General features: G+C 43.9%; 3 non-coding genes across 3 annotated transcripts; all 3 read left to right on the forward strand.

The window, feature by feature from the left end:
* The first annotated feature begins 681 nt into the window (after positions 1 to 681).
* Positions 682 to 755, forward strand: TRNAI-AAU (transfer RNA isoleucine (anticodon AAU)). The gene has a single exon. It is a non-coding gene; the product is annotated as a tRNA-Ile (tRNA).
* Positions 756 to 11681: 10926 nt separating this feature from the next.
* On the forward strand, positions 11682 to 11755 carry TRNAI-AAU (transfer RNA isoleucine (anticodon AAU)). The gene has a single exon. It is a non-coding gene; the product is annotated as a tRNA-Ile (tRNA).
* Positions 11756 to 15346: 3591 nt separating this feature from the next.
* On the forward strand, positions 15347 to 15420 carry TRNAI-AAU (transfer RNA isoleucine (anticodon AAU)). The gene has a single exon. It is a non-coding gene; the product is annotated as a tRNA-Ile (tRNA).
* Positions 15421 to 16379: the final 959 nt, after the last annotated feature.

Raw genomic sequence — 16379 nt, forward strand, 5'->3', positions numbered from 1 at the left:
TACATGACCCCAAATATACTATTCTGGTCAGGCAGGCCTTACTAACCAATTGCAGCGTCATGCTCTGCTGAGTAAACTGATCTCACGGCAGTGAGGAATGCACAGGCCGGGTGGTGCCCGGCACTCGAAAGCATGCCTTCTTGTGTTGTACGTCTCTTTGCGCAAATGCAAACTCAAATTTCCTGCACTGTGGTCGGCAGGAGAGACATGGGAAGGTGCAGTAGGGAAGGCTTGAGCAACAAACCGTTGGCTATGTTTTGTTGTTACTTTGTTGACATGAGATAGAGTAATTTAAAACAGAAGGAACGGCCAGACCTAAAAACAACTCTCTTACCTCCAACGCCGAATAACTACTATATTTAGAATATCTCAAAAGCAGCTGGCCTTGTAAACTTAATGAGCAAGCAAGCCGATGCATTTTGGGGTTTGTTGTAAAAGAATACAAATCCTATCCACCCTTTCCTTTTCTTCCGGCAACAACCAATGTTACAAAGATATCACAGCACACAGTGACATTGACTGAAAGAAGAGGCGCTGAGGCTGGCGTGCAGCACTCAACAGCTCTTGTTATTGCAATCCAGACAGGGGACGGAAGGAGAAAAGTATGAAGGAATTGCGATAGTGAGACCGACTCTTCTGTGTATCTGCATGTCATGGAAAAAGGATAACTTTGTCACTCATGGCTGGTTAGCTCAGTTGGTTAGAGTGTGGTGCTAATAACGCCAAGGTCACGGGTTCGATCCCTGTACTGGCCAAGTTAAGTTTTTTCTCTCAAGTAAACTCTTTTTTTCTCATTTAATCAAACGCTTGTAAATCCATACACTCTGTTGCTCCAGTACACGTTCACTTTCCATTAGTCCTTCTTTTGCCACTTCTGACCAAAGCTCAAGCCGGCAGCGCCAGTAGAACAACAGAAGTGCAAGAGATTGTCTCTCCAAGATGGAGACACTGGCTCAGACTATGTCACGTGAGAGGTGGAGGGAGACCAAGAGCTGATTATTAGATGCGTGGGGATAAGAGGAACATAACTCAGGTGAACAGATTCTGGATAGTCATGCTATAGCTAGGATCAGCAACGTTACAGGGGAAAGGATAGGAAAATAATTAGGTGACAGAAGTATAGAAGTGGCTACAAGGGGGCGTGTCTCTTAACAGGGCCGAAAGATACACTGAAGGCGAAGGTGAAGTGAAAGAAGAAAGAAAGATCAAAGGAAATCAACAGTGATTGAGAGAAAACTCACAAAGGCAAATTGAGCAAAAGACAGGACCTGGGGAGTTAGACTACTTCAATGCAAATTTACGCAGCAGATGAGCATGACAACTGACCCTTGTCCAGTGGTGCTGAAACAATTTTCAGTGTGGGGGTGCTGCCATCAAAGGGCTTCTGAAAATCCAGGAATCATACAAAGAACAAGTCCTGCATAATGAGCCACGCACATTCAGAAAGAGTGGTGATGCGTTGGTTACTTATTGGTAATCTTCATTAGCCTTAGTCCATTGCGTCCTTGTGACAGTCATTACACAGTAAAGTGATGTCACCCTCCAAGAGGAAGAAAGAACAAGAGGATTCTTAAATGCTAGCGCCATGCACCCAACCTGGGTGCCAAGCCCTTGCCAAAGGACTGATGGGAAGGTGGGCAGGATTTAATGTTTGAGACAAGGACAAGATGGACTTGGGGTAATGCAGAGTTCAAAACATTGGTACTCGAATGCAAAACAGAAAATTTATTAAGCGATAATGCTTGACAAATGTATGCCCTGAGGCCCAAGTAACCACCCTAGGAATTTCCTAGATTGTTACTCACTGGAATTCAACCCAGGAGGTGGCCATTCCTCTCGTAGACCAACCCTGACCTGGAAGATTTTCTAAAAAGCCTTGCAAAGCCAGAAAAATTGACAACTTAATCCACCTACTCAGAGTCATAAAAGTCACCTTCTTGTCTTTTCCAGGCTGTCCAAAAGTCACAAACAAAGAGTCGGTTTTCCTGAACTGCAGAGGCCTGGTGACATAAATGAAAAGAGCTCTTTAAACATCAAGTGTATTCAACAAATGTTCCTCCGGAGAGGAAGGAGAGGGAAGAAAGAAGGAAGAATTATTTCCTAAGATCTATCAAAAATAGACTTAACCTTTGCAGCAAAGGTAGGGCTAGGCCTTAAAGTTACCCCATCTTCCAAAGTATCAAATGAAGAGAGGACAGCATTTTAAGGCTCCCAGCTCCCCAATTGTTCTCAGCAAGGTGATAGCAAATAGGAAAATAACTTTATAGGAGACAATCTTTAATTGTACAGTATCCAGATCCTCAAAGAGATAAAATTGGAAAGCCTATAAAAGAGTAGGAAGATTCTGAGTTGGAGAAAAGGGATTTTTCATTGTTCTTACCATTGACAAAAGATCATAACAGTCTAGACACCAAAGAGTGTAACATCGATGAAAGTTCAGAAAAGTCCCTAAAAGCCTTTATCGCAAACCAATGAGCTTTCAGAGTGGAAAGAGATTCAAGTGAAACCCATTCAGAAGAAAATGCAAAATAGCAGACAAACTACAGGTAGGTGCCAAAAGATCATGAGCAGAACATCACGTCTGAAAGGACTTCAAGTTCTTTGGGTAAGACTTTGAAGTAGAAGGCCTGCTGGAGTGCTGAATTAACTCCACTAAGGAAGAGGAAAGACCCTTTGCTAGCAGTCCAGACTTCTCAACCTCCAAAGCGATAGAGTGAGTTGGAGCAAGAAGGTCAGGGACGACGTTCTGAGAAGAGACACACTTGAGCAGTACCCAAGGAGGTAGAAGAGCCAGGGGTTCAGAAGAGGAAACCATGACATCTCTGGCCAATCAGGGCCAACAAGAATCAAGTTCCCTCCCCCCTGCTGAGACTTGAAGAGAACCATCTGGATCAATAAAAAGGGGGGGAATGTATAAAGGAGACTTCTCAGCCACTTTATCACCAATACGTCCACTACCTAGGCTCCTTGTTCCGGAAACCTGGATCAGAATCGACAAAGATGAGCATTGTCCTTGTTTGAAAAGAGATCCAGAAAGGGTTTCACAAACTCTCGGCATATCTCTCAAAACAACGACCTGGATAACGTCAACTCCAGCAAATTTGGAAACCTCCAGCTGTCTGCCATCACATTGTCGGTGCCCTTGATGTGTACTGCCGACTTATGCAACAGGTTGATCTCTGCCCAATAGCCCAATTGTTCTGCTATTGCATTGAGGGATTTTGATTGCATGCTTCACTGCTGGTTAATGTAAAAGACCGCTACCTTATTCTCTGTCTTTACTAGCACATTTTTCTGAGACAGATGATGATGGGAAAACTTCAAACCCCTGAAGCTTACCATCAACTCCATCTACTTCCATGACCTCCGACTCTCTAGGAAAGACCACTTGAATCGACAGGATCAGTCCAACACAGTAGCTCTCCAGCCAGGTTTGCTGGCATCTGTTGCGAGGAATTCAGGAGGATCCAGGTGTATTAGTGTCCACTTAGACCAGTGGTCTTCAAACTCTTTAATGCCACATCCACCCAAAGGGAAAAAAAAACATTGGTGCCTCCCCTCTGAATTTTCCAGAATTCTTCTATCAAATTGACACTGTTTAAATATGTCTAGACCTATTTAAACATTACAGTTAAGTTCTGTTACTGTTTAAAAAATGCAAACAAATACGTGACCCCAAATATACTATTCTGGTCAGGCAGGCCTTACTAACCAATTGCAGCGTCATGCTCTGCTGAGTAAACTGATCTCACGGCAGTGAGGAATGCAGAGGCCGGGTGGTGCCCGGCGCTCGAAAGCGCGCCTTCTTGTGTTGTACGTCTCTTTGCACAAATGCAAACTCAAATTTCCTGCACTGTGGTCGGCAGGAGAGAAATGGGAAGGTGCAGTAGGGAAGGCTTGAGCAACAAACCGTTGGTTATGTTTTGTTGTTACTTTGTTGACATGAGCTAGAGTAATTTAAAGCAGAAGGAACGGCCAGACCTAAAAACAACTCTCTTACCTCCAACGCCGAATAACCACTATAATTAGAATATCTCAAAAGCAGCTGGCCTTGTAAACTTAATGAGCAAGCAAGCCGAAGCATTTTGGGTTTTGTTGTAAAAGAATACAAATCCTATCCATCCTTTCCTTTTCTTCCGGCAACAACCAATGTTACAAAGATATCACAGCAGACAGTGACATTGACTGAAAGAAGAGGCGCTGAGGCTGGCGTGCAGCACTCAACAGCTCTTGTTATTGCAATCCAGACAGGGGACGGAAGGAGAAAAGTATGAAGGAATTGCGATAGTGAGACCGACTCTTCTGTGTATCTGCATGTCATGGAAAAAGGATAACTCTGTCATTCATGGCCGGTTCGCTCAGGTGGTTAGAGTGTGATGCTAATAACGCCAAGGTCGTGGGTTCGATCCCTGTACAGGCCCAGTTAAGTTTCCTTCTCTCAAGTAAACTCTTTTTTTCTCATTTAATCAAACGCTTGTAAATCCATACACTCTGTTGCTCCAGTACACGTTCACTTTCCATTAGTCCTTCTTTTGCCACTTCTGACCAAAGCTCAAGCCGGCAGCGCCAGTAGAACAACAGTAGTGCAAGAGATTGTCTCTCCAAGATGGAGACACTGGCTCAGACTATGTCACGTGAGAGGTGGAGGGAGACCAAGAGCTGATTATTAGATGCGTGGGGATAAGAGGAACATAACTCAGGTGAACAGATTCTGGATAGTCATGCTATAGCTAGGATCAGCAACGTTACAGGGGAAAGGATAGGAAAATAATTAGGTGACAGAAGTATAGAAGTGGCTACAAGGGGGCGTGTCTCTTAACAGGGCCGAAAGATACACTGAAGGCGAAGGTGAAGTGAAAGAAGAAAGAAAGATCAAAGGAAATCAACAGTGATTGAGAGAAAACTCACAACGGCAAATTGAGCAAAAGACAGGACCTGGGGAGTTAGACTACTTCGATGCAAATTTACGCCGCAGATGAGCATGACAACTGACCCTTGTCCAGTGGTGCTGAAACAATTTTCAGGGTGGGGGTGCTGCCATCAAAGGGCTTCTGAAAATCCAGGAATCATACAAAGAACAAGTCCTGCAGAATGAGCCACGCACATTCAGAAAGAGTGGTGATGCGTTGGTTACTTATTGGTAATCTTCATTAGCCTTAGTCCATTGCGTCCTTGTGACAGTCATTACAAAGTAAAGTGATGTCACCCTCCAAGAGGAAGAAAGAACAGGAGGATTCTTAAATGCTAGCGCCATGCGCCCAACCTGGGTGCCAAGCCCTTGCCAAAGGACTGATGGGAAGGTGGGCAGGATGTAATGTTTGTGAGAAGGACAAGATGGACTTAGGGTAATGCAGAGTTCAAAACATTGGTACTCAAATGCAAAACAGAAAATTTACTAAGCGATAATGCTTGACAAATGTATGCCCTGAGGCCCAAGTAACCACCCTAGGAATTTCCTAGATTGTTACTCACTGGAATTCATCCGAGGAGGTGGCCATTCCTCTCGTAGACCATCCCTGACCTGGAAGATTTTCTAAAAAGCCTTGCAAAGCCAGAAAAATTGACAACTTAATCCACCTACTCAGAGTCATAAAAGTCACCTTCTTGTCTTTTCCAGGCTGTCCAAAAGTGACAAACAAGGAGTCGGCTTTCCAGAACTGCAGAGGCCTGGTGACATAAATGAAAAGAGCTCTTTAAACATCAAGTGTATTCAACAAATGTTCCTCCGGAGAGGAAGGAGAGGGAATGAAAGAAGGAAGAATTATTTCCTAAGATCTATCAAAAATAGACTTAACCTTTGCAGCAAAGGTAGGGCTAGGCCTTAAAGTTACCCCATCTTCCAAAGTATCAAATGAAGAGAGGACAGCATTTTAAGGCTCCCAGCTCCCCAATTGTTCTCAGCAAGGTGATAGCAAAGAGGAAAATAACTTTATAGGAGACAATCTTTAATTGTACAGTATCCAGATCCTCAAAGAGATAAAATTGCAAAGCCTATAAAAGAGTAGGAAGATTCTGAGTTGGAGAAAAGGGATTTTTCATTGTTCTTACCATTGACAAAAGATCATAACAGTCTAGACACCAAAGAGTGTAACATCGATGAAAGTTCAGAAAAGTCCCTAAAAGCCTTTATCGCAAACCAATGAGCTTTCAGAGTGGAAAGAGATTCAAGTGAAACCCATTCAGAAGAAAATGCAAAATAGCAGACAAACTACAGGTAGGTGCCAAAGGATCATGAGCAGAACATCACGTCTGAAAGGACTTCCAGTTCTTTGAGTAAGACTTCGAAGTAGAAGGCCTGCTGGAGTGCTGAATTAACTCCACTAAGGAAGAGGAAAGACCCTTTGCTAGCAGTCCAGACTTCTCAACCTCCAAAGCGATAGAGTGAGTTGGAGCAAGAAGGTCAGGGACGACATTCTGAGAAGAGACACACTTGAGCAGTACCCAAGGAGGTAGAAGAGCCAGGGGTTCAGAAGAGGAAACCATGACATCTCTGGCCAATCAGGGCCAACAAGAATCAAGTTCCCTCCCCCCTGCTGAGACTTGAAGAGAACCATCTGGATAAATAAAAAGGGGGGGAATGTATAAAGGAGACTTCTCAGCCACTTTATCACCAATACGTCCACTACCTAGGCTCCTTGTTCCGGAAACCTGGATCAGAATCGACAAAGATGAGCATTGTCCTTGTTTGAAAAGAGATCCAGAGAGGGTTTCACAAACTCTCGGCATATCTCTCAAAACAACGACCTGGATAACGTCAACTCCAGCAAATTTGGAAACCTCCAGCTGTCTGCCATCACATTGTCGGTGCCCTTGATGTGTACTGCCGACGTATGCAACAGGTTGATCTCTGCCCAATAGCCCAATTGTTCTGCTATTGCATTGAGGGATTTTGAATGCATGCTTCACTGCTGGTTAATGTAAAAGACCGCTACCTTATTCTCTGTCTTTACTAGCACATTTTTCTGAGACAGATGATGATGGGAAAACTTCAAAGCCCTGAAGCTTACCATCAACTCCATCTACTTCCATGACCTCCGACTCTCTAGGAAAGACCACTTGAATCGACAGGATCAGTCCAACACAGTAGCTCTCCAGCCAGGTTTGCTGTCATCTGTTGCCAGGAATTCAGGAGGATCCAGGTGTATTAGTGTCCACTTAGACCAGTGGTCTTCAAACTCTTTAATGCCACATCCACCCAAAGGGAAAAAAAAACATTGGTGCCTCCCCTCTGAAGTTTCCAGAATTCTTCTATCAAATTGACACTGTTTAAATATGTCTAGACCTATTTAAACATTGCAGTTAAGTTCTGTTACTGTTTTAAAAATGCAATCAAATACATGACCCCAAATATACTACTCTGGTCAGGCAGGCCTTACTAACCAATTGCAGCGTCATGCTCTGCTGAGTAAACTGATCTCACGGCAGTGAGGAATGCACAGGCCGGGTGGTGCCCGGCGCTCAAAAGCACGCTTTCTTGTGTTGTACGTCTCTTTGCGCAAATGCAAACTCAAATTTCCTGCACTGTGGTCGGCAGGAGAGACATGGGAAGGTGCAGTAGGGAAGGCTTGAGCAACAAACCGTTGGCTATGTTTTGTTGTTACTTTGTTGACATGAGATAGAGTAATTTAAAACAGAAGGAACGGCCAGACCTAAAAACAACTCTCTTACCTCCAACGCCGAATAACTACTATATTTAGAATATCTCAAAAGCAGCTGGCCTTGTAAACTTAATGAGCAAGCAAGCCGATGCATTTTGGGTTTTGTTGTAAAAGAATACAAATCCTATCCACCCTTTCCTTTTCTTCCGGCAACAACCAATGTTACAAAGATATCACAGCACACAGTGACATTGACTGAAAGAAGAGGCGCTGAGGCTGGCGTGCAGCACTCAACAGCTCTTGTTATTGCAATCCAGACAGGGGACGGAAGGAGAAAAGTATGAAGGAATTGCGATAGTGAGACCGACTCTTCTGTGTATCTGCATGTCATGGAAAAAGGATAACTCTGTCATTTATGGCAGGTTAGCTCAGTTGGTTAGAGCGTGGTGCTAACAACGCCAAGGTCGTGGGTTCGATCCCCGTACGGGCCAAGTTAAGTTTTTTCTCTCAAGTAAACTTTTTTTTTCTTATTTAATCAAACGCTTGTAAATCCATACACTCTGTTGCTCCAGTACACGTTCACTTTCCATTAGTCCTTCTTTTGCCACTTCTGACCAAAGCTCAAGCCGGCAGCGCCAGTAGAACAACAGTAGTGCAAGAGATTGTCTCTCCAAGATGGAGACACTGGCTCAGACTATGTCAGGTGAGAGGTGGAGGGAGACCAAGAGCTGATTATTAGATGCGTGGGGATAAGAGGAACATAACTCAGGTGAACAGATTCTGGATAGTCATGCTATAGCTAGGATCAGCAGCGTTACAGGGGAAAGGATAGGAAAATATTTAGGTGACAGAAGTATAGAAGTGGCTACAAGGGGGCGTGTCTCTTAACAGGGCCGAAAGATACACTGAAGGCGAAGGTGAAGTGAAAGAAGAAAGAAAGATCAAAGGAAATCAACAGGGATTGAGAGAAAACTCACAAAGGCGAATTGAGCAAAAGACAGGACCTGGGGAGTTAGACTACTTCAATGCAAATTTACGCCGCAGATGAGCATGACAACTGACCCTTGTCCAGTGGTGCTGAAACAATTTTCAGTGTGGGGGTGCTGCCTTCAAAGGGCTTCTGAAAATCCAGGAATCATACAAAGAACAAGTCCTGCAGAATGAGCCACGCATATTCAGAAAGAGTGGTGATGCGTTGGTTACTTATTGGTAATCTTCATTAGCCTTAGTCCATTGCGTCCTTGTGACAGTCATTACAAAGTAAAGTGATGTCACCCTCCAAGAGGAAGAAAGAACAGGAGGATTCTTAAATGCTAGCGCCATGCACCCAACCTGGGTGCCAAGCCCTTGCCAAAGGACTGATGGGAAGGTGGGCAGGATGTAATGTTTGTGACAAGGACAAGATGGATTTAGGGTAATGCAGAGTTCAAAACATTGGTACTCAAATGCAAAACAGAAAATTTACTAAGCGATAATGCTTGACAAATGTATGCCCTGAGGCCCAAGTAACCACCCTAGAAATTTCCTAGATTGTTACTCACTGTAATTCAACCCAGGAGGTGGCCATTCCTCTCGTAGACCATCCCTGACCTGGAAGATTTTCTAAAAAGCCTTGCAAAGCCAGAAAAATTGACAACTTAATCCACCTACTCAGAGTCATAAAAGTCACCTTCTTGTCTTTTCCAGGATGTCCAAAAGTCACAAACAAGGAGTCGGTTTTCCTGAGCTGCAGAGGCCTGGTGACATAAATGAAAAGAGCTCTTTAAACATCAAGTGTATTCAACAAATGTTCCTCCGGAGAGGAAGGAGAGGGAATGAAAGAAGGAAGAATTATTTCCTAAGATCTATCAAAAATAGACTTAACCTTTGCAGCAAAGGTAGGGCTAGGCCTTAAAGTTACCCCATTTTCCAAAGTATCAAATGAAGAGAGGACAGCATTTTAAGTCTCCCAGCTCCCCAATTGTTCTCAGCAAGGTGATAGCAAATAGGAAAATAACTTTATAGGAGACAATCTTTAATTGTACAGTATCCAGATCCTCAAAGAGATAAAAATGCAAAGCCTATAAAAGAGTAGGAAGATTGTGAGTTGGAGAAAAGGGATTTTTCATTGTTCTTACCATTGACAAAAGATCATAACAGTCTAGACACCAAAGAGTGTAACATCGATGAAAGTTCAGAAAAGTCCCTAAAAGCCTTTATCGCAAACCAATGAGCTTTCAGAGTGGAAAGAGATTCAAGTGAAACCCATTCAGAAGAAAATGTAAAATAGCAGACAAACTACAGGTAGGTGCCAAAAGATCATGAGCAGAATATCACGTCTGAAAGGACTTCCAGTTCTTTGAGTAAGACTTCGAAGTAGAAGGCCTGCTGGAGTGCTGAATTAACTCCACTAAGGAAGAGGAAAGACCCTTTCCTAGCAGTCCAGACTTCTCAACCTCCAAAGCGATAGAGTGAGTTGGAGCAAGAAGGTCAGGGATGATGTTCTGAGAAGAGACACACTTGAGCAGTACCCAAGGAGGTAGAAGAGCCAGGGGTTCAGAAGAGGAAACCATGACATCTCTGGCCAATCAGGGCCAACAAGAATCAAGTTCCCTCCCCCCTGCTGAGACTTGAAGAGAACCATCTGGATCAATAAAAAGGGGGGGAATGTATAAAGGAGACTTCTCAGCCACTTTATCACCAATACGTCCACTACCTAGGCTCCTTGTTCCGGAAACCTGGATCAGAATCGACAAAGATGAGCATTGTCCTTGTTTGAAAAGAGATCCAGAAAGGGTTTCACAAACTCTCGGCATATCTCTCAAAACAACGACCTGGATAACGTCAACTCCAGCAAATTTGGAAACCTCCAGCTGTCTGCCATCACATTGTCGGTGCCCTTGATGTGTACTGCCGACGTATGCAACAGGTTGATCTCTGCCCAATAGCCCAATTGTTCTGCTATTGCATTGAGGGATTTTGAATGCATGCTTCACTGCTGGTTAATGTAAAAGACCGCTACCTTATTCTCTGTCTTTACTAGCACATTTTTCTGAGACAGATGATGATGGGAAAACTTCAAAGCCCTGAAGCTTACCATCAACTCCATCAATTCCATGACCTCCGACTCTCTAGGAAAGACCACTTGAATCGACAGGATCAGTCCAACACAGTAGCTCTCCAGCCAGGTTTGCTGGCATCTGTTGCCAGGAATTCAGGAGGATCCAGGTGTATTAGTGTCCACTTAGACCAGTGGTCTTCAAACTCTTTAATGCCACATCCACCCAAAGGGAAAAAAAAACATTGGTGCCTCCCCTCTGAAGTTTCCAGAATTCTTCTATCAAATTGACACTGTTTAAATATGTCTAGACCTATTTAAACATTGCAGTTAAGTTCTGTTACTGTTTTAAAAATGCAATCAAATACATGACCCCAAATATACTATTCTGGTCAGGCAGGCCTTACTAACCAATTGCAGCGTCATGCTCTGCTGAGTAAACTGATCTCACGGCAGTGAGGAATGCACAGGCCGGGTGGTGCCCGGCACTCGAAAGCATGCCTTCTTGTGTTGTACGTCTCTTTGCGCAAATGCAAACTCAAATTTCCTGCACTGTGGTCGGCAGGAGAGACATGGGAAGGTGCAGTAGGGAAGGCTTGAGCAACAAACCGTTGGCTATGTTTTGTTGTTACTTTGTTGACATGAGATAGAGTAATTTAAAACAGAAGGAACGGCCAGACCTAAAAACAACTCTCTTACCTCCAACGCCGAATAACTACTATATTTAGAATATCTCAAAAGCAGCTGGCCTTGTAAACTTAATGAGCAAGCAAGCCGATGCATTTTGGGGTTTGTTGTAAAAGAATACAAATCCTATCCACCCTTTCCTTTTCTTCCGGCAACAACCAATGTTACAAAGATATCACAGCACACAGTGACATTGACTGAAAGAAGAGGCGCTGAGGCTGGCGTGCAGCACTCAACAGCTCTTGTTATTGCAATCCAGACAGGGGACGGAAGGAGAAAAGTATGAAGGAATTGCGATAGTGAGACCGACTCTTCTGTGTATCTGCATGTCATGGAAAAAGGATAACTTTGTCACTCATGGCTGGTTAGCTCAGTTGGTTAGAGCGTGGTGCTAATAACGCCAAGGTCACGGGTTCGATCCCCGTACTGGCCAAGTTAAGTTTTTTCTCTCAAGTAAACTCTTTTTTTCTCATTTAATCAAACGCTTGTAAATCCATACACTCTGTTACTCCAGTACACGTTCACTTTCCATTAGTCCTTCTTTTGCCACTTCTGACCAAAGCTCAAGCCGGCAGCGCCAGTAGAACAACAGAAGTGCAAGAGATTGTCTCTCCAAGATGGAGACACTGGCTCAGACTATGTCACGTGAGAGGTGGAGGGAGACCAAGAGCTGATTATTAGATGCGTGGGGATAAGAGGAACATAACTCAGGTGAACAGATTCTGGATAGTCATGCTATAGCTAGGATCAGCAACGTTACAGGGGAAAGGATAGGAAAATAATTAGGTGACAGAAGTATAGAAGTGGCTACAAGGGGGCGTGTCTCTTAACAGGGCCGAAAGATACACTGAAGGCGAAGGTGAAGTGAAAGAAGAAAGAAAGATCAAAGGAAATCAACAGTGATTGAGAGAAAACTCACAAAGGCAAATTGAGCAAAAGACAGGACCTGGGGAGTTAGACTACTTCAATGCAAATTTACGCCGCAGATGAGCATGACAACTGACCCTTGTCCAGTGGTGCTGAAACAATTTTCAGTGTGGGGGTGCTGCCATCAAAGGGCTTCTGAAAATCCAGGAATCATACAAAGAACAAGTCCTGCATAATGAGCCACGCACATTCAGAAAGAGTGGTGATGCGTTGGTTACTTATTGGTAATCTTCATTAGCCTTAGTCCATTGCGTCCTTGTGACAGTCATTACACAGTAAAGTGATGTCACCCTCCAAGAGGAAGAAAGAACAAGAGGATTCTTAAATGCTAGCGCCATGCACCCAACCTGGGTGCCAAGCCCTTGCCAAAGGACTGATGGGAAGGTGGGCAGGATTTAATGTTTGAGACAAGGACAAGATGGACTTGGGGTAATGCAGAGTTCAAAACATTGGTACTCGAATGCAAAACAGAAAATTTATTAAGCGATAATGCTTGACAAATGTATGCCCTGAGGCCCAAGTAACCACCCTAGGAATTTCCTAGATTGTTACTCACTGGAATTCAACCCAGGAGGTGGCCATTCCTCTCGTAGACCAACCCTGACCTGGAAGATTTTCTAAAAAGCCTTGCAAAGCCAGAAAAATTGACAACTTAATCCACCTACTCAGAGTCATAAAAGTCACCTTCTTGTCTTTTCCAGGCTGTCCAAAAGTCACAAACAAAGAGTCGGTTTTCCTGAACTGCAGAGGCCTGGTGACATAAATGAAAAGAGCTCTTTAAACATCAAGTGTATTCAACAAATGTTCCTCCGGAGAGGAAGGAGAGGGAAGAAAGAAGGAAGAATTATTTCCTAAGATCTATCAAAAATAGACTTAACCTTTGCAGCAAAGGTAGGGCTAGGCCTTAAAGTTACCCCATCTTCCAAAGTATCAAATGAAGAGAGGACAGCATTTTAAGGCTCCCAGCTCCCCAATTGTTCTCAGCAAGGTGATAGCAAATAGGAAAATAACTTTATAGGAGACAATCTTTAATTGTACAGTATCCAGATCCTCAAAGAGATAAAATTGGAAAGCCTATAAAAGAGTAGGAAGATTCTGAGTTGGAGAAAAGGGATTTTTCATTGTTCTTACCATTGACAAAAGATCATAACAGTTTAGACACCAAAGAGTGTAACATCGATGAAAGTTCAGAAAAGTCCCTAAAAGCCTTTATCGCAAACCAATGAGCTTTCAGAGTGGAAAGAGATTCAAGTGAAACCCATTCAGAAGAAAATGCAAAATAGCAGACAAACTACAGGTAGGTGCCAAAAGATCATGAGCAGAACATCACGTCTGAAAGGACTTCCAGTTCTTTGAGTAAGACTTCGAAGTAGAAGGCCTGCTGGAGTGCTGAATTAACTCCACTAAGGAAGAGGAAAGACCCTTTGCTAGCAGTCCAGACTTCTCAACCTCCAAAGCGATAGAGTGAGTTGGAGCAAGAAGGTCAGGGACGACGTTCTGAGAAGAGACACACTTGAGCAGTACCCAAGGAGGTAGAAGAGCCAGGGGTTCAGAAGAGGAAACCATGACATCTCTGGCCAATCAGGGCCAACAAGAATCAAGTTCCCTCCCCCCTGCTGAGACTTGAAGAGAACCATCTGGATCAATAAAAAGGGGGGGAATGTATAAAGGAGACTTCTCAGCCACTTTATCACCAATACGTCCACTACCTAGGCTCCTTGTTCCGGAAACCTGGATCAGAATCGACAAAGATGAGCATTGTCCTTGTTTGAAAAGAGATCCAGAAAGGGTTTCACAAACTCTCGGCATATCTCTCAAAACAACGACCTGGATAACGTCAACTCCAGCAAATTTGGAAACCTCCAGCTGTCTGCCATCACATTGTCGGTGCCCTTGATGTGTACTGCCGACGTATGCAACAGGTTGATCTCTGCCCAATAGCCCAATTGTTCTGCTATTGCATTGAGGGATTTTGATTGCATGCTTCACTGCTGGTTAATGTAAAAGACCGCTACCTTATTCTCTGTCTTTACTAGCACATTTTTCTGAGACAGATGATGATGGGAAAACTTCAAAGCCCTGAAGCTTACCATCAACTCCATCTACTTCCATGACCTCCGACTCTCTAGGAAAGACCACTTGAATCGACAGGATCAGTCCAACACAGTAGCTCTCCAGCCAGGTTTGCTGGCATCTGTTGCGAGGAATTCAGGAGGATCCAGGTGTATTAGTGTCCACTTAGACCAGTGGTCTTCAAACTCTTTAATGCCACATCCACCCAAAGGGAAAAAAAACATTGGTGCCTCCCCTCTGAATTTTCCAGAATTCTTCTATCAAATTGACACTGTTTAAATATGTCTAGACCTATTTAAACATTACAGTTAAGTTCTGTTACTGTTTAAAAAATGCAAACAAATACGTGACCCCAAATATACTATTCTGGTCAGGCAGGCCTTACTAACCAATTGCAGCGTCATGCTCTGCTGAGTAAACTGATCTCACGGCAGTGAGGAATGCAGAGGCCGGGTGGTGCCCGGCGCACGAAAGCGCGCCTTCTTGTGTTGTACGTCTCTTTGCACAAATGCAAACTCAAATTTCCTGCACTGTGGTCGGCAGGAGAGAAATGGGAAGGTGCAGTAGGGAAGGCTTGAGCAACAAACCGTTGGCTATGTTTTGTTGTTACTTTGTTGACATGAGCTAGAGTAATTTAAAGCAGAAGGAACGGCCAGACCTAAAAACAACTCTCTTACCTCCAACGCCGAATAACCACTATAATTAGAATATCTCAAAAGCAGCTGGCCTTGTAAACTTAATGAGCAAGCAAGCCGATGCATTTTGGGTTTTGTTGTAAAAGAATACAAATCCTATCCATCCTTTCCTTTTCTTCCGGCAACAACCAATGTTACAAAGATATCACAGCAGACAGTGACATTGACTGAAAGAAGAGGCGCTGAGGCTGGCGTGCAGCACTCAACAGCTCTTGTTATTGCAATCCAGACAGGGGACGGAAGGAGAAAAGTATGAAGGAATTGCGATAGTGAGACCGACTCTTCTGCGTATCTGCATGTCATGGAAAAAGGATAACTCTGTCATTCATGGCCGGTTAGCTCAGTTGGTTAGAGCGTGGTGCTAATAACGCCACGGTCGCGGGTTCGATCCCCGTATGGGCCAAGTTAAGTTTTTTCTCTCAAGTAAACTCTTTTTTTCTCATTTAATCAAACGCTTGTAAATCCATACACTCTGTTGCTCCAGTACACGTTCACTTTCCATTAGTCCTTCTTTTGCCACTTCTGACCAAAGCTCAAGCCGGCAGCGCCAGTAGAACAACAGAAGTGCAAGAGATTGTCTCTCCAAGATGGAGACACTGGCTCAGACTATGTCACGTGAGAGGTGGAGGGAGACCAAGAGCTGATTATTAGATGAGTGGGGATAAGAGGAACATAACTCAGGTGAACAGATTCTGGATAGTCATGCTATAGCTAGGATCAGCAACGTTACAGGGGAAAGGGTAGGAAAATAATTAGGTGACAGAAGTATAGAAGTGGCTACAAGGGGGCGTGTCTCTTAACAGGGCCGAAAGATACACTGAAGGCGAAGGTGAAGTGAAAGAAGAAAGAAAGATCAAAGGAAATCAACAGTGATTGAGAGAAAACTCACAAAGGCAAATTGAGCAAAAGACAGGACCTGGGGAGTTAGACTACTTCAATGCAAATTTACGCCGCAGATGAGCATGACAACTGACCCTTGTCCAGTGGTGCTGAAACAATTTTCAGTGTGGGGGTGCTGCCATCAAAGGGCTTCTGAAAATCCAGGAATCATACAAAGAACAAGTCCTGCAGAATGAGCCACGCACATTCAGAAAGAGTGGTGATGCGTTGGTTACTTATTGGTAATCTTCATTAGCCTTAGTCCATTGCGTCCTTGTGACAGTCATTACAAAGTAAAGTGATGCCACCCTCCAAGAGGAAGAAAGAACAGGAGGATTCTTAAATGCTAGCGCCATGCACCCAACCTGGGTGTCAAGCCCTTGCCAAAGGACTGATGGGAAGGTGGGCAGGATGTAATGTTTGTGACAAGGACAAGATGGACTTAGGGTAATGCAGAGTTCAAAACATTGGTACTCAAATGCA

This window comes from Pleurodeles waltl, chromosome 12, assembly GCF_031143425.1.
Source record: "Pleurodeles waltl isolate 20211129_DDA chromosome 12, aPleWal1.hap1.20221129, whole genome shotgun sequence".
Lineage (NCBI taxonomy): Eukaryota > Metazoa > Chordata > Amphibia > Caudata > Salamandridae > Pleurodeles > Pleurodeles waltl.